Source organism: Lissotriton vulgaris, chromosome 4_1, assembly GCF_964263255.1.
Source record: "Lissotriton vulgaris chromosome 4_1, aLisVul1.2, whole genome shotgun sequence".
NCBI lineage: Eukaryota > Metazoa > Chordata > Amphibia > Caudata > Salamandridae > Lissotriton > Lissotriton vulgaris.
Genome location: NC_141691.1, coordinates 1370878006 through 1370897308, shown reverse-complemented (window position 1 = coordinate 1370897308; position 19303 = coordinate 1370878006). Strand labels below are relative to the sequence as shown.

Here is a 19303-nt window from a genome sequence, read left to right as displayed (position 1 = left end):
GAGACAACCACTGAGCTGCAGTTTATAATTATTTTTCATTGTGTATTAACCATGCATCTATTTAAATTGTAAAATCTAAAGAACAAAAAATGGGTATAAATGAAACCCAGACATCATTTTTAAATGTGCTTAAGATAAATAGCATAGGAATATCGGCTATTTTTGAAATTATGAACGTGGATTTATCCCTAATATCATGAGACTTAGAAGACATTTTGCAAAATGTGTTTTTTCTCCCACATTTGTTTTCAGTTGGAAGCCATACATGAAGAGAAATTCAATTGATAATGACAGATGCTTTACTACTTGGCAATCCTACATTTCTCCCTATAAAATGGTACCCCACTTGTAAGGCTGGGCCTATTTGGCCATGATAGGAAAGGACCCAAAATACAAGGAAACATCGCGATTTTGAAATCCAAATTGAGCAATTTTAATAATCAGTGTAGCTGCAGTATTTGGTCCTGGTCTCAGCTGGCATCCATGGAAACCAACTAACCAAAGACATTTCTGAAAATAAGACAAAAGAGTGATGTTGCTTGTATGGGTTTAACAACATTTTAATACCCAGAATGCCATGCCAACATCAAACATTAACTAAAGAAACAAATTGTCCTCACATTTCTGAGTGGAAAAGATCCTGAATGTCCAGGAAGCCACATAATCCATACCACTCAGCATGTCCTCACTTTTCCCAATAAAAATGGTACCCAACCATTTGGATGGGATTACTACCCATAAAATAATTAACTAAAACTTGGACATTGTGAATTCAATGAGTGTTAATGGGTCCTTAAAATTATCCCTTTTTTGGTCTGTTCCAATGGCATGGATTAGGTCCCTACAAACAGAAACATCTGTAGGTCTAATGCACCCCCTCAAAAAAAGGGGAGATGTCAGAGACAACTACAGTGCAAACAGATAATATTATGTGTTATGGAAAAAAGTTCTATTTAAGAGGACGGAATCCCATCACCCACCAAGGTGGCATGCATCATCATTTGGGATCTCCTCTTAGTTCAAGGCCTAGTGCAACCCCCTTACTGTAAGGGAGGAGCTCACGGATGTTTTCAACTGGGTCAGTTGGTTTGATCTCCTAAGATCTGTGAAGCATGAAGAGTGTTTGCAGTGCGAAAAAAGTGATATGTATAGTGTTAATAAAATTGCTTACCAAACGAAAGAGTAACTTTAATGGTAAACGCTTGGTGTCAATTGTTAAAAACTGCAAACATGACCTGAAGGAATTGTCGAACGCGCTGGTCTAAAAGAAGGGTCTACATGTTTCAGTCATGAAGATCAGCCTTCCCCAGGACCTGGATGGTGATGCTACTGCAAATATATGTATACAAAGAAAATAATTTAAAATTGAAACTAAATAGGTGGAACAATACAACATACAGCCACCTGTGGTCTCCTTTAGTAAAAATCTACAGGATAAGTGTTGTCACCTGTAAAGAGAGAAACATAGTGACATATTACTCCATAGTAACAGAAATATTACCTTGCTTATACTGAAAATTGATACTCTGAAAAGAGGAACATTATCACCATTAACGCTCCTGTCATTTTGCTATTTGGACCTTCAAATACAATTGTTTAAATAAATATTTTACTAACCCATATATGTATGGGTAGACTCCTCATCACTCCTGGCAACAGGTCTGATTGTGAGGCACCGCTCTGTTAGAAGAAAAAGCTGCAATCATGGATTTTGTAGGTATACCATAAAACTGTTTTTCATACATTTAAAAGCAACTCAAAAAATTTCCACCACGATTGGTCAGCATGGAAATATATCTTGTGGTGGCCATGCTATAGCCACCCAGTAATATATGTAATACCTGGTCGTGATTACAGCCCTGATTAAATGATGTTGTACAGTGTGTTATTGTACCTACTTTTATAATGCACATACTTAGTGTGGCCAATGCAATAGAAATTGGCACAGAAAGAGGATGTACACAACTCTTTTGAGTGGTGCGCGTGTATTAAAGCAGGCCCCTTTGCATCGATCAATGTAGAACTATCTAGCAAGTTAGCAAGACCTAGCAAGAGGCTAGGATAGAAGATGTAAACATGTATACATCTTACTAGAATGGTTCTCCTGTACTGGAGCTGACCTCTTGAAATCGATCGATGTGGATCTGTCTAACAAATGAGCAAGACCTGGCATGAGGCTGGGAGAGGATATACATGGCAATGCATGGAGGAAGAGGAGGCTGTTAGTCCTAACTGCTTCTAATCATCAAAACAAATGGCATTTCAGTGACAAAGAATCTTTTTTCCACTAACCTCTCCATTGGTACCTGGCTGTCACGAGCGGTAACCGACTGGAGAGGACGTGCACTTTTATATCCTACACAATTGGATAACTGGATACCGCTGCGTATCCTTGAGAGGAACTATTGTAGCATGGAAAGGGGAGACCTCTCGGTCACCTCGAACGTATGGCTGGGTGCTCCGACCGCCCGGGAAACCTTTGCAGGCGGGGGCGTGCCCCCAGCCGGTATGCCCAAAGTGGCGTGGTTGGAGCACGCCCCCGCCGCCTAAGAGGGTTGTCCTAACACCCGCCCGGAAGTCCGTGCCCTTTTGGGCGGGAGAGGGATGCCGCCCCACCTCCCCGCTGCAAGTTAAAAGGCGCGGGGGTCCAGGCAGGCGTCCTCTTGATCCCGCGCTCTGAAGGCTGCACCACTCGTCGCTGGTGAGCCCTCAAGGGAACAAGCAGCAGTTTTTTGAACGTGGTAATTGTTGTTCTTTTTGTTTCAGTCGTCGAGGCGTATCTGCGATCCGAGGAGCTGCTGGAAAACAGGCAGATAGAAAAGCAGAACATCGGATATGCCCGGAAAGAAGAATGGGAAGAGCTCCGAGATGGAACGGATGCTTCGCACACTGGTAAACCAAGTGTCGGCGATGGACAGGAAATTTGGTAAAGTGGACTGATTGGGTCGCAGCTTAGCGGCGCTCCAGAAGAAAGTGGAAGCTCAGGCGGGGCCCTCAGGGAGACCTAAGAGGATTGTGGTACCTGCTTTGCAAACGTTACTCCAGGGGGGGACAAGGGGAAAAAGAAGAAAGAGAAAGGGGGTCCTAGCGAGGTCCCGGTCCCGATGGAAGTTCCGCTGGTCCCAGTAACCCCAGCGGCCAGCCCGGGCCCGCACCGGATGGGGGATTGCCAATCCCTGTGATTATCACACCACTGGATAAGGAACAGGTACCCCCCGAACTGTTGATGCATCTAGCGGCGGTATTGCCTTGGTTGAAGAAGGGAGCGGGGGGATCCGCGGCTGCGGAAGATCCAGCTGAGGAGTCCAGGAAAATTATCGACCAGCTCAGGCAGGCAAGGGGCTTTGGGGCAGGGAACATGCCTTCTATTCCTCTGCAGGTGGCGAACACGGCCGCGGTCGAGAACCAGAATAAGGCGACGGACACGACCGGAGGTACAACGGAAAATGGTAAGAGGTCGCTCCCAATAATGGGGGAGGGCGCTGTGCCTTCAAGGCGGGAATGCCTGGCACAACATGTTCCGATGGCCACGAAAGAGATGGTGTGGGCCAACAAATAAATTTATATGTTTTCATTGTTGACGGACAATCGAGAATTAGAGTATGCCAAAACCCAGAAGGAATGGTTACACCCAAGTGAATGGAGGGCCAAAATGGCAGAATTCAGGGTGGAGGAGTCTATGATGAATTGGATTAGGGCTTTTTCTGTGTTTGTGGCAATTATGGGTGAGCGAACACCAGAATTGTTGGGAGACCTTGCTTGCTACCAGAGCAGGATCACGGGCTTCCATGAGAAATATGGGGGGACGCATGGAAAGGGTACGATGTGTCGTTTAGAAAAGCGAAGGAGTTTATTGAATCATTGACTTGGGATTGTTTGGACACTGTATCTTGGCATGCGCAGTTCACGCCAGGCTCGGCGGCAGGAACAGGGTCGAGTGCGAATGGTTTCAGGGCTTTTCAGCAGAAACAACCGCAGCCCTTTCGACCAGCCCACGGGGGAGAAACTCAGTCGAGATCGGGCGGGAATGGGAACAAGCGAGGGGTATGTTGGGGTTTTAACAAGGGAACGTGTAGTAGGCAGCAGGGAACATGCAGGTTCAGGCATGCCTGCGCAGGTTGTGGTAACACCTCCCACCCCGAAACTGGCTGCCGATCCAGAGCAGGATTGACACGGTGGCTCGGATGACTAAGCAATCGCCCGTGGAGATTTTGGCCATGACCCACTGGCTGAGCAAATACCCTGATCATGTGTCCGCCGGGATCCTGCGGGATGGCTTCTCGTATGGCTTCAGGATCCCGGCGGGTGATTTTCGGGGGGCCCCCTTATGCAGGAACCAACTGTCTGTTACGCACAACCCGACTGTGGTCACCTCAAAAATTGCAAAAGAGGTTCGCTTGGGGCGGGTTGCGGGACAGTTTGGTGAAATACCAGCTGCCAATTTTGTGTGTTCCCCATTAGGGGTAGTTCCCAAGAAGGAGCCGGGCGAGTTCAGGCTCATACATAATCTGTCTGCGCCAAGGGGGGCTTCCGTGAATGAGGCAATCGATGCAGGCATTTGCAGTGTGAGGTATGCATCGTTCGATGACGCAGTGGTCATGTTGAATCGCCTAGGCCCTGGGGCACTGTTAGCAAAATCGGATATTAAATCCGCATTTAGATTACTGCCGGTTCATCCCAAGGATCAGCATTTGTTGGGTTTCGCATTCCAGGGAAAGTACTACATGGATATGTGCATGCCGATGGGTTGTTCAATTTCTTGTGCTTACTTTGAAATGTTTAGCTCATTTCTGGAGTGGGCATTCTCAAGGGCCTCAGGGCACCAACATGTGATGCATTATCTCGATGATTTCCTGTTTCTCGGCCCGGCGGGCTCTCAGGACTGTGCACGGGCATTGCAGGAATTTTGCGTGCTCATAGGGGTTTCGGGGTTCCGTTGGCGCCAGGTAAGACAGTGGGGCCAACTACCTCCCTGGAGTTTCTGGGTATTGAACTAGACTCCGTGGAGGGTTGCTTCCGTCTGCCGGAGGAAATAATCGCCAAATTCAGGGCCTCCTTGCTGCAATGTCTTAGGAACGACAAGGTGACACAGCATCAACTGCAGCAAACAGTGGGACAGCTGAATTTTGCGCTGAGGGTTATACCAATGGCTCGCCCTTTCTCACGATCCATTGCCCAGGCCATGGTTGGCCTCAAGGAAGGGCACCATCGCACAAGACTGTCGGCAGAAGTTCGCCAGGACATGCTCATTTGGCTGGCATTCCTGGCAGATTTCAATGGCCGGGTAGTCTGGAGAAAAGCCCCGGCCTCGTCAGCAGAGTTAGGTCTATGGACTGACTCTGCGGGCAGTGTGGGGTTTGGCGCGATCCTTGGTAACCGATGGTCGGCCCAGAAGTGGCCGGCATGGTGGGCGGCAAGTGGCTTGATGAGCAACATTGGTTTCCTAGAGTTATTCCCGATCTGGGTAGCATTGTCGGCCTGGCCAGAAGAGTTCTGAAACCACTTGGTGATATTCTGGTCTGATAACATGACTGTGGTTGAATGCATTAACCAGCAGGCAGCACGCTGCAAGTGGATATTGCGATTGTTGAAAGAAATTGTGTTGAAATGCTTGAAGCTAAATGTACAATTCAGGGCAAAACATGTGCCGGGAGTACTGAATAACGCAGCTGATGCGCTCTCTCGTTTCAAAATGCAGGCATTCAGGGATTGTTTACCCTCAGTGGAGCTAGTGGCAGCGCCATTTCCCGAAGCACTATGGCAAATCTGCGCTCCGGACTACAAAACCTCGTGGCAGCCAGTTTAGTGCCCAGAACAAGGAAAGCTTATGAAGGGGCGTTCCGCTCGTACTGCTCCTTTTTAGGCCCTGCATGGGAGCATAGATGGGGTCAGGAGGGGTCCTTTACCCAATTTTTAGTGGCACTTCATGAGGAGGGCCGGTCGGCGGCAACCGCCTGTCGGTATAAGGCCGCCATATCGTTTATGGCTCAGCTCCAAGGGATCAGGGACCCGACGGATTCCTTTATAGTCAGAAAGGCGCTGCGCGGCTGGCGGCGCCTAGAGGGGCGCAAAAAGGATACCAGGCATCCGATAGGATTTGACAGGTTGACCGCCTTGCTGGCTAAACTAGAGGAGACATGCTCCTCACCTAGTGAGGTTGTCCTATTCCGGGCAGCATTTGCACTGGCATTCTATGGGCCCCTTCGGGTAGGCGAACTACTGGCTGCCAATAAAAGGGATACTGAGGGGGGTCTGCGCAGGGACCACACGCAAGTGAGGGGGGATTCCCTGCTGATCACGATTGCCAGGTCAAAGACAGACCAGGAGGCCCAGCGGAGTAGCATTGTGGTGCAGCGCGCTCCGGGTAGTCCCTGTTGTCCAGTGATGCACGTTGAGGCCTACCTAAAACAAAGGGTGACGACAGGGGGGGCCTTGCTGCGGCATGCTGACGGCACCCCGTTAACACAGTTTCAGTTCCAAAGGGTGCTGGCGATCACGATTGCAGCTGCGGGCTTGAACCCGAGTGATTTTGGAACTCATTCATTCAGGATAGGGTCCGCTACAGAAGCGACGTCCGGGGGTCTGCAGACAGACAATGTTAAACAGTTGGGGCGATGGTCTTCAAACCGTTTCAAACGTTACGTGCGGTTGCACATGTTGTAATTTATTGAAGAAGTGCACTCACGCTTGTTGTCTTTTGTTTGGATTACGGTTTCACGAGCCTGTGACGCAGGGCGGAAATTGGGACCGGCCCAGTATCAGCTAACCACCACTTCAGGAGCAAGGAATGGAAGACGAGTGGTCTGGGTCGTGGGCCACTCATACGTGAGACGGGCCGCGGACATATTTAGGGCAGGTGATGCGATTCACACATCTGAGGAATATGGTTTCAGGGTGTCCTTCCATGGGAAGGGCGGTTTGTGTATTGACCAACTGCAATGTTTTGTCGAAGAATTGTTAGGGCGGCACAGATCACCGCCATCAGTAGTCATAGTGCACATTGGGGGCAATGACTTGGTGAGGTTGGGCAGACGGGCTTTAATCGAACACATACTTTCAGCAGTTAGTTAGCAAAGACACTCCCGGGGTGCACAATAGCTTGGTCACACATAATTCCGAGGAGGGTATGGAGGGGTGGGTGGTCCACGACAGCGTTGAACCATTCGGTAAAGAGGGTCAACAATAAAATGGAGAAATTGTTTCGATCTAACCACCTTCAAAGTATACCTCATGGGTGCATCTGGGGGGACCACAGTTATTCAGACGATGGGGTACACCTGTCCAGGGTGGGAAATGACTTATTGATAGGAGACATGATAGCTTGGCTAGTGGGATTGAGGAGACATGACCTATAGGAGTTGTGGGGGGGCCAGATAGTCGGTCAACTATCTGGCCTGTGGAGGTAAGGTCATGATCGGTGAGCAGTGATTTCAAGGTCCCTAGTGGGGGCGCCACCCATTATGGATGGGAGCGCCAGGGGGGAGGCGGCCATTGGCCCCTTCCACGGGGGGGCGGCACCCATTACGGATGGGATCGCCCAGGGGGAGACGGCCATAAGCCCCTCCCAGGGGGAGACGGCTATATGTCCCTCCCACGAATTTCCCGGGGGGCGGATATCCGCTGCGGCGGAAGACAGTGCGGGGAAAGGGGGGGAGTCCACGCTGTCCTTCTTACGGTTACCCCGCACGGGAACTCGGACGACCTTAAGATGGCGCCGAGTGGAAGGGGGCCCCCATGACAAGGGAAGTTACGGTTGGCTACGAGGGTAAAGCCCTCTGCGCATGCGCCACTCACACGAGAGGGCGGGAATTTGGTGATAGGGATCTAACATCGGTTAAGACCTTGCCGTTGGCCCCTAACGATAGGATGTACAAAATTCGTATGCAATGCATGATGTCATGATGTTAGACTCGGTTAGGAAAATCTTTGTATTAGAGATTTGTTAAGGTTAGCCTGGATACCTGTCTTCATCAAGTGTAATGAAAGTTGAATTTTGTACATGATAAATGAAACGTTTTTAATTTAAAGTTTAAAATTTTGTTTCATATTTTAACAAATACGGCCGGGGGGGTCGCGAGGCCCCCCAGCCTTCCAAAAGTTCAAACTGTGTCTGTCTCCTACCATTGGGATTGGTGGTGGAAGGGGTGGCGGGCATCCCGGACCATATGGAAAGGGGAGACCTCTCGGTCACCCCGAACATATGGCTGGGTGCCCCGACCGCCCGGGAAACCTTTGCAGGTGGGGGGCGTGACCCCGTCCGGTATGCCCAAAGTGGCGTGGTTGGAGCACCCCCCCGCCGCCTAAGAGGGTTGTCCTAACACCCACCCGGAAGTCCGTGCACTTTTGGGCGGGAGGGGGATGCCGCCCCACCTCCCCGCTGCAAGTTAAAAGGTGCAGGCAGGCATCCTCTTGTTCCCGCGCTCTGAAGGCTGTACCACTCGTCGCTCGTGAGCCCTCAAGGGAACAAGCAGCAGTTTTTTGACCCACCCACCAGCCCCTGTTGCAGAAGTTTGGGAGTAAACAAAGTGGTGATTTGCAATTGATTGTGATGCAGAAACGTCTTGTCTAGGCCTTTTTCTCCCATTGTAGATTGATTCCAAGATTGTGTATGCAACTGAATACTTGTCTATAGGCCTTTTTTCCTTTGTAGAAGTGTAATAAACTGTATGCAATAACATGGTTTCTCTGTCATAGGACCTTTTTCTCCTTTGTAGCAATGTTTAAAGTATGTTGGGTACTATTCTGGGACTTCCGCTCTACAAGGACGGGGGTAGCAGTGAGGGATATATCTAGCTGTGATAGAAATTTTGCATTGGTTTTTCCCACTAGTAGGTCATTAACTGTCGAATTTATTTAGTCTTCGGTTTGGCTGTAAGGTCATGATCGGTGAGCAGTATTTCAAGGTCCCTAGTGGGGGCGCCACCCATTATGGATGGGAGCGCCCGGGGGGAGGCGGCCATTGGCCCCTCCCATGGGGGGCGGCACCCATTACGGAAGGGATCGCCCAGGGGGAGACAGCCATAGGCCCCTCCCAGGGGGAGACGGCTATATGCCCCTCCCACGAATTTCCCGGGGGACGGATATCCGCTGCGGCGGAAGAGAGTGCGGGGAAAGGGGGGAGTCCACGCTGTCCTTCTTACGGTTACCCCGCACGGGAACTCGGATGACCTTAAGATGGCGCCGAGTGGAAGGGGGCCCCCATGACAAGGGAAGTTACGGTTGGCTACGAGGGTAAAGCCCTCTGCGTATGCGCCACTCACACAAGAGGGCGTAAATTTGGTGATAGGGATCTGACACCGGTTAAGACCTTGCCATTGGCCTCTAACGATAGGATGTACAAAATTCGTATGCAATGCATGATGTCATGATGTTAGACTCGGTTAGGAAAATCTTTGTATTAGAGATTTGTTAAGGTTAGCCTGGATACCTGTCTTCATCAAGTGTAATGAAAGTTTAATTTTGTACATGATAAATGAAACGTTTTTAATTTAAAGTTTTACATTTTGTTTCATATTTTGTTAAATACGGCCGGGGGGGGTCGCAAGGCCCCCCTGCCTTCCAAAAGTTCAAATTGTGTCTGTCTCCTACCATTGGATTGGTGGTGGAAGGGGTGGCGGGCATCCCAGACCATATGTGTTGTGCGTCATCACTACACGTAGAAAAACATACACTTCGTGAAAAATGTAGTTTCGGTGCGATTTTTCATTATCGGTAAAACAGTACAATGATATGCCCTGTCTTGAGAGGAACTATTGTCGCAAATGTTGTGCTTCATCACTATGCTCCGAAAAACAAACAATTTTTATTTGTCGATAAAACACTACAATGAAGTGCCCTGACTTAGGGATCATATGGTATATCAGTGACACGTGTGGTATGTTTAGGAAGAGCAAGCATTGTAATTTGAAAGCAAAATTATTCAAGCACGTTTTATTACTCAATCGTGCACAGGCTGTAAATTAAATTCTGAATCATATTAGCTACTTGTAGTTCAAGGTACCATATATCTTACATTTGTGTTTGCTACAAACGCATGCGGTTTCAGTAATTCCTAGTAAGTATTGTTTTGAACTTGTGAGAGGACTACCAGAACAGATGAGGATCATGTGAGTTGTAGTTTTATTAGCTGTACTTTCACGCACTCTTTTGGGCTCTTGAAAATATTTATATTCCTAATATCCTGACTATTGACAACTACTTATATCAACCATATGCCCTAGTCAGATGATATAAGTATGTGACTAAATGTTGTTGCTATCGATGTAATAGTGTGGAAATAAGGTAATACTTGCAATATATCAGTTGCAGATGGATTAGATATTGCAAGCCAATTCACAGGGGTTGGAAAAGTTTCCCACGGGGTGTATTGTAAATAAAAAGCATTGCTAACTACACTGAATAAGATTGGTCCAACTGCACTAATTTTTCGTAATCATTGTCTATGCACCAATGATATAGGTTGGAAACGGTGCATATTTCCAAAAGCTAAAGGCCAGTGTACCACCCTACAGCAGTATCCACAGAATCTCGTCATTCAGACCGATTGTATCACTGTGAAGTTTTTAAACCCATTGTTGCTCTTTCCTGAAAAGAAGCTTGGAAATATCCATAATGTGGGGAGGAACAAAAGGTTGATCAAGGACTGTCCATCTCAAATTATTTGCTTTATGTTGCCTATCCAGAAAATGGTTTGTCAGTCTTGTTGATTGTTTTCTGCACTGCATAGTGCTTTTTTGTTCCAATATACGTTGTTTTACCTTCCTGGTTGTCATTCCAACATAGTTCAATAGGCACAGACAGGTGATCTAGTAAATAACTCCTTTGCTATTGCAATTCGTATGTTTTGTCTGTCGCCATGGTCTTCCAATCCCAATATCAACCTCAGTAGTATTGTTTGGGAACAAACTGAACAAGTGCCGAAAGGGTAATGTCCTTGGCAGCTGACATATTCCATAGAGTCTCTTGTCTCCTCGGTATTTCCATTTTTGGTCTGGTAAGTACCAGACAATCACGTAGGTTGGAACTTCTCTTGAAGAAAAACAGTGGAAGTGGTAAAGTCTTTTCATCCACATTCAAAATATGCCAATGTTTGCGTACACTCTTCTGGATCTTGTTAGACAGGGTACCGAAGGTATTGACACAAGTGAGTCTTGTCCTTGGTGGTTTAATTACAGATGGTTCCAAGAGTGCTTCACGATTGTTGTTCAATGCTCTTTTATATGACTGGCGTATCAACTTTCTTGGATAGTTCCTCTCATCAGGATTGCGAGAAAGAACGTTAGCATGATGTTCATAGCTGCCTATTGAAGAGCAATTGCTGAAAATGCTGAGGAATTGACCAAACGGTAGATTTGCGCAAAGAGACTTAGGGTGGAAGCTCTCAAATGTCAGTAATGAGTTCCTCACCATTGGTTTTGTATAGAGTTCACTTTCCAAACCTCTGGAAGATGGAAAAATCCAAAGATCCAAGAAAGATCCAAGAAAGCCAAGCTGTCTTTGCTGTATTTCACTGTGAAGTTGAGAAAATCATTTCTCGTACCAAGCCAAGTATGGAATTCGCCGATGGTCCTGGTGTCACCTCTCCAGATGACAAAAATGTCATCAATATAAAGTTTCCATAGAACAATTAGTCCACGGAAAGGATTCTCATCAGTAAGTATATGTTGTTGTTCAAAGAGGTTGACGTACAGGTTAACTAGACTGGGGGCGAACATGCTCCCCATCGATGTTCCCAATATTTGGAGGTAGATGTTCTCTTCAAATTTAATGAAATTCTTAGTCATAGCTAACCAGGCGCACTCCATAATAAAATCGACTGGTTTAATAGTCTCTATTGGTCTATTATCCAAGAGTAATTTTATGGCATCCAGATTTTCTTCTTGGGGATACATATATACAACGTTTCGACGGCGAATGAAACAAGAAGATCTGTTGCAACATTGAACTCTATTTCAGGAAGAAGTTTCAGGATGTTTTTAGTGTCCTGAAGATATGTCCCTCACCACCCCTTGTTGTAAATATTTTTGTCCACCCTAAGCGTGGAAGGGTATTCTCAGATGTGAGACCCTTGCTCATTGCACCATCAGGATTCAAGCAAACCGGGCCGAAGACGGCTGTAATGCCAGAAACCGGTCCCCGGGAGCTTGTTTCCTTCCCAGTGTAAGAATTGGCTTTTGTAGTTTGGTTTGCCCTGTTCCCATCATGCACTGGGACAGGGACAGACTAATTTGCATACAGCCAGGTTCTGAAACTGGGATGGTGCAGTGAGCTAAAAAACGGTGTTGGATCTAGCCCTGATCTCTTGACTGGGTGAGAGCTTTCTGCTTAATTCAGAGACTCTGTCCCTCACCACCCCTTGTTGTAAATACTGAAGATATGTTGGCATCTCTTTCACCAGGGGTCTTAAAAAATAGTCAACAAAGGTGGACAGTGGTTCCAGTAAAGAGTTTATCCCCGAAATAATCGACCTCTCTGATGTTGGCCTCTGCACTTTATGAATCTTCGGTAAAGCATAAAAATATTGCCTCACCGGATGCAGAGTAGTAAGAAAGCTTGCTTCTTGTGCAGTTAACCAACCTTCAATTTTGGCTTTTTCTACAAGGTCGCAAATTTCTTTAGTCAATCTGTCTGTAGGGTCAATGTGAAGTTGACAATAGAACTGGATATCTGTCAGTTGTCTGAGGCAATCTGTGCGATAGTCAGAGGTGTTTATAAGGACTATCGCACCGCCTTTGTCTGCCAGTTTTATTATGATTGAGGCATCCTTTAAAAGCGTTTCTAGTGCTTTCTTTTCATTTGATCGTAAATTATGGTACTGGTGATTTTGTCCTGTACTCATAGTGGAGATGTCGTTTTTCACTGGTTTTTCAAATGTTAGTACTTGGCCCGGTATTAGATGGCTTGGGGGACTAAATGTATACCGTGGTTTAAGGCCACTATTGGTACATTCAGTGATGGCCAAAGTATTCCCTTCAACTTGTTCTTTAAAGATAAGTAAAGTCGAATGTTCCTAAAAAATTGAGCCAACTTGCACTGAATTAATAAGGAATTGCCATTGTTGGTAGGCACAAATCCTGGTACTCTATTTAGGACTGCTTTCTCATCACTAGTCAGTACATGATTGCTCAGATTCACAACTAGGTTGCTCTTTCTGTGCTTGTCCCAGCTTGTTGCTGGCCTTTCATTGTGCTGCTCATGCTCCGGACGATGGAGGTGGACTCCAATGTACCTGCATCGGCAGTCCTCTTCTCCTTCCGCGAGACCGCCCCCGCCCTGCCCTAAAAAAAGCTGGTTTAGGAAAAATTGCGGTTACAGATTTCAAGGTAACATTTGTGGATGAAACAGCATTCGCTGGAAATTCCATGAAGCCGGTGGCCACCACTTTGGCTGTTGTTGACCTCGGTGCATTTTTCCATTGTCGTCTATTGTTGCGGCCTTGGCTTTTGCTTTGTTGTCCACTTTGGTCTGCAGAGTCTGAATCACTTGACGACCCTTCTGAACCCAAATAGGAGTCATTAGAGCCAAAACGTTTACCTCTCTAGTTGAATTCTGGTGGCACATAGTTTTCACTTGTGTATGGATACACTTTGTCAAAAAAAAACCAATCCAAATCTTTCTTACATTTTTCAATCTTTGTCACGAGGATGGTGTCCTTGAACTCTCTGTTTGCTTTATTAGATTCTTCTAAGTTTTTCTTATATATGATGGTCAACAGAGTTGTTTTAATCTGTCACTCTAGTGTTTGTAGGTTGATTACGAAGGTGTCCGCAACACGCTTAGCCGTGCTTATGATTAGAATTAACCAATCGCGCGTGCAGCGCCAAGCTATCATAGACCAGTCTTTCAAAGATGTTTTATCTTGTAAGAAGAGTCTAGGGGTGTTTGTGTTAATTAGGCCTGTAGGGGTGCAGTTGCCACGAAGAGTGTGATTTTTTTTAAACCAGATGTTTGGACCAATCGTCCCCGTTGTTAGTCATTGAAGTGTGTATTGAGTCAATGAAACAGGGAGTCGTAGATAAAATAGCACGGGCTACATCCTCATCAAAGGCTAGACCCGTAAATTCTGCCATAGTTAGGTGTAGGAATAGGAAGAGTTGATAGAGTTAATCTTCGCATCAAAAGGTAAAGTGGAACTAGAAAAGGGACCCGCAGCCGAAGCTGCTCAAGAACATACAAAACACAAACTTGGTAAGGGGTCTCAGGGATAAGTTTAAAGACCTGCGCGGACACAATCCCTAGTCCATACACTACAAACAGAAAAATCGGCAGGTCTAATACACTCCCCCCAAAAAAGGGGGAGAGGTCAGAGGCAAATACAGTGCAAACAAGTAATATTATGTGTTATGGAAAAAAGTCCTATTTAAGAGGACGGAATCCTATCACCTACCAAGATGGCATGCTTGATCATTTGGGATCTCCTTTTAGTTGCAAGGCCTAGTGCAACCAAAGGCTGCAATTCCCTTACTATGAAGGAGGAGCTCATGGATGTTTTCAAGTGGTTCAGTTGGTCTGATCTCCAAAGATCTGTGAAGTATGAAGAGTGTTTATAAAGGTGGGTGTTTGCCGTGCGAAAAAAGTGATATGCATAGTGATATTAAAATTGGCTACCAAATGAAAGATAAACTGTAATGGTAAACGCTTGGTGTCAATTGTTAGAAACAGTGCAAACGTGCCCTGAAAGAATTGTCAAATGCGCCAGTCTAAATGGAGGGTCTACATGTTAGGTCGTGCTCATGTGTTAGACAGATCCACATTGATTGATGTCAAGAGGTCAGCTTCAGTACACAAGCACAGTTCTAGTTAGATGTACACATGTTTACATCTTCTATCCTAGCCTCTTGCTAGGTCTTGATAACTTGCTAGACAGTTCTACATTGATCGATGCAAATGGGGCTGCTTCAATACATGAGAACCACTCTTTAAAGTTGTATACATGTCTGTGCCTCTTTCTATAGCATTGGCGACACTAAGTATGTGCATTATAAAAGTCGGTACAATAACACACTGTACAACATCATTTAATCAGGGCTGTAATCTGGACCGGATATTCCATTTAATACTGGGTGGTTATAGCATTGTCACCACAAAATATATATCTATGCAGGCCAATCGTGGTGGGAATTTTTTGAGTTGTTTTTAAACGTATGAAAAACTGTTTTATGGTATACCTACAAAATCTATGATTGCTGCTTCTAACAGAGCAGTGCCTCACGCCCTGAGTTGTTGTCGGGAGTGATGAGGAGCTTACCCGTACATATATGGGTAAAGAAAATATTTATAAAAATGTTTGTATTTGACGCTCCAAATAGCAAAATGACAGGAGCGTTAATGGTGATAATGTTCCTATTTTCAGAGTATCAATTCTCAGTATAAGCAAGGTAATATTTGTGTAAATATGGGGTAGTATGTCACTATGTTTCTCTCTTTATAGGTGACAACATTAATCCTGTAGATTCTTTGTAAAGGAGACCACAGGTGACTGTAGGTTGTATTGTTCAAACTACTTAGGGTCAATTTTCAATTCTTTTCTTGGTACACATATATTTGCAGTAGCATCTCCATCTAGATCTTGAGGATGGCCAAGATCGAAGGTCAATCATCAGGGCTGAAACATGTAGACCCTCTATTTAGACCAATGCGTTCGACAATTCTTTCAGAGTGCTTTTGCTCTGTTTTTAACAATTGACACCAAGCGTTTACCATTAAAGTGTCTCTTTTGTTTGGTAGCCAATTTTGATATCACTATACATATCACTTTTTTCGCACTGCAAACACCCACCTTTATAAACACTATTCATGCTGCACAGATCTTAGGAGATCAGACCAAGTGACCCACTTGAAAACATCCTTGTACTCCACCCTTATAGTAAGGGGTTTGCAGCCCTTGGTTGCACTAGGCCTTGCAACTAAGAGGAGACCCCAAATGATGAAGTGTGCCACCTTGGTGAGTGATGGGATTCTGTACTCTTAAATAGGACTTTTGCCTAGATGCATCATTCAAAATTGCATTTGCAAACGGTGCGAAACGCAAAATTCATCCGTTTGCGAATGCAATTCATGCTTTTGAAATGCATCATTTCTTTTATTTTTTCGCATTTTTAGGAATCGCAATATTAATTGCGATTTCTTAAAAAAAACGCTAATACTGCGAATCTGATGAAATTTGCGAAAAAATGCAATGCATCAAAAATCGCAATTTGCGATTTTTTAAGAAATCGCAAATTGGAATTCTTAAATTTAGAAGAAGTTCAACCTGGTGCTAATTTTACTAACTACTTGCACTGCAGCTGTCAATCATCTGTGCTGCATATAAGGACCTCATAGACCTTGAATTAGCCTTTCAGGATGGCAGCACTTTTCTTTTTGGCTCGCAGGCAGAGGCTGAGAGTAGCTGCAGGATGGAGGAGAAGGCTCATACAAGAGAGAATCTTTAGAGTGCGCATAACCTTACTGGGCCAGACTGAAGCAGAGATATTTTCTAAGTATAGGCTGAATGGTACTTTAATATTAGATTTAATTCAAGAATTGGACCCAATTTTGCAGAGGCAAACACGCAGGACACAAGCCATACCAACCCATGTGCAGGTATTGTGTTCATTGCACCTCCTTGCTTCTGGGTCATTTCAGGGGGTAATAGCCATTCCTGGTGGTGTCTCCCAGAGTTCACTTTCCAGATTTTTTAATGCCTTTCTAAATGCCATGTTACAAAGAATAAGGTATCATATAACATTTCCTAGCACACAACAGGAGTTAATGAAGACCAAGCTGGATTTCTACAACATGGCTCAATTTCCGCATGTCATTGGCTGTGTAGATGGCACAAATGTCCCCATTTGCCCACCCTCAGAAAATGAGTATATTTTTCGCAACAGAAAATGCTTCCATTCCCTTAATATTCAAGCAGTCTGTAATTCAAAAACCATTATTACAGACCTAGTTGCAAGTTACCCAGGAAGTGCCCATGACTCCTACATTTTTAGGCATAGTGCCATTCATGCTAGACTGCTTGCTGGTCAATTTGGAGATGGATACCTGCTAGGTAAATGTCTCATTCTACTAAACAAACTTTCCCTTTATCTTCACTCATTTGTTTTTTACAACTTACAATTTACATTGTTTTCTATTGCAGGAGATAGTGCCTATGCAGTAAGGTCTTATATCTTAACACCATACCTAAATCCAACTACAAGGAAAGAGCAGCCCTACAACCAGGCTCTCATATCAACCAGGAATGTGATAGGGAGGACCTTTGGTGTGATGAAATCACGCTTTAGAATACTACATAAAACTGGTGGAGCATTGCAATATCAACCAGACATTTGTTGTAAAATAGTTGCAGCATGTGCAATGCTCCACAATCGAGCAACTGAGAGAGGCATAGAACTTGATGAGGAAGATGTTTAACCTCCAAATGACAATCAGCCTCCTCAACCACAAGCAAGAGCACATGGACCAGAGGCAGCAGAGGGGAGAAGGAGAAGGGAAGAGATCACACAGCATTACTTCTAAAGGAGGTAAGAAACACTCTTAAAATTTCTAGTTGTTGCAAGCAATGTAAATTTTAATTCAAAATGAAACTGAAATGCATTTACTTCATGGTCTTTCACTGTATCCCAAACTTAATTGTGTTCAAATCAGACATCTACAAATGATAAGTATTGAACCTTTAACAACTTTGACCTTATGAATACCATTCAAGGGGCATTACAGACAATATCATTTCTTATGGCCACACACTCCTAATGCCTTCCCTGTACTTTTCCCACTGAGCATGGTAATATTACTGGCATCATTCAGCTTTCTATTACTTCGTCGTGTGCCACTTAAGCAATGCTCAGATGTGCCACTCACAGCACTGCCGGTACCACTCGCCCCCATTGGTATTTGCTTTTCTGGGGATGCATTAGACTGTGAAATTCCTGATGGCTCAAAGGTAGTCCCCACTCCCTTTTGAATATGTTCAAATGTTTCATCAAGAGTACCTGGGTTGAAAGGGTCTGTTTGCAGAGGCCACGTGTACAATTTGAAAGGCGAGTCATTTCCCTGTTATGAGCCTGCATGTTGGTCAGTAGTCGTACCTGCCTTTTTCCACTTATATTTTGCTGTTTTTGCATCATTGTGCACATGGTCTCCAACGAATTGGCAATGGGGTCAAGCTTCAATGCAGATGTTTCATGGCCTGTCTTCATTACATTGATCATTTTATTCATACTGGTAGATAATGTACCCATTTGTTTGCTGATATGTCCCAGTTTTCCTTTAATATTTCTAATGTCTTTGCCTTGCAGGCGCTGTACCTTTAGTATTTTGTCCTCAACAAGATTGCCAGTGATGGGACCCTCTCCAAAATGACCACTTTCTCTCACATTCCCTCGGCGCAAAGAAAACTGCTGAAGTCTCCTTCGCCTACTCAGCCTTGTATTTGTGACTGTAGGAGTGCTTTGAGGTTGCCTTTCTGGTACATTGTCTTTCTGCTCAGTTTCAGAATCTGCTTGGAGCAGTTGTCGCACTCTCTGTCTTTCCCCTGGTTGTGAATTGGCTGCTGATGTACTGGGAGCATTTCCCAACTGTGTTTCCTGAACTTCTTGGTTGTGGAAATCCCTCAAATCCTGCTCAATTATGTCTTGCAGTGCCTCTATGGTTTAAAAAATGCAAACATGATGTTAATTAAAGTTTGCACTTTCCTTTAAGTATGTAATAAAATGTAATAATGTTCTCAATCAAATGATTCTAGTCTCATTCATAATAGTTCTTTATAGCAATGAAGTTACAATCAGAATTTATTGTTTGTGTGCATGATGGACTCCTAAAAACCACAACTCCCATAATGCACTGCTTTTAACTACCTAACTATACATGGCTGTTGCTGGTAACACACACAGATCATTTCATACACAACATAATTACAATGCTGATAATCCTTCTACTTTCACAACAGTCTTTAAATTAATGGGCTCCATTCAGAATTTCAAAAGCACATACAATCCACTTACCTTCAGAAGGAGTTGGAATCTCTGATGTATCAGTGTCTATTACTCCGATTACAGCCTCAGTCAACAGTGTGCCTTCCACCATGTCTTCCAGGGGAGTGTTGGGTCTATCCCTGGGCGTTCCACCTCCAGTAAGCTTTGCTGATTTGATCCTCTTTGCTAGCTTCTCTTTTGCACGGCTGCGCAGGTCATACCATCTTTTTTGTAAATTGTTTATGTCGCGATGTGCCACTCCTACCGAATTCACCTTTGCTTGTATGGCAATCCATAGGTTCCTTTTAACAGCCTCAGGGACCTTCAGAGAAAGCTTACCA

The 19303-nt window shown here is 45.0% G+C and overlaps 1 pseudogene; it reads right to left on the bottom strand.

Annotated features, from left to right (window-relative positions):
* Positions 1-17715: 17715 nt before the first annotated feature.
* LOC147723995 (uncharacterized) lies at positions 17716-19074 on the bottom strand (annotated as a pseudogene).
* Positions 19075-19303: the final 229 nt, after the last annotated feature.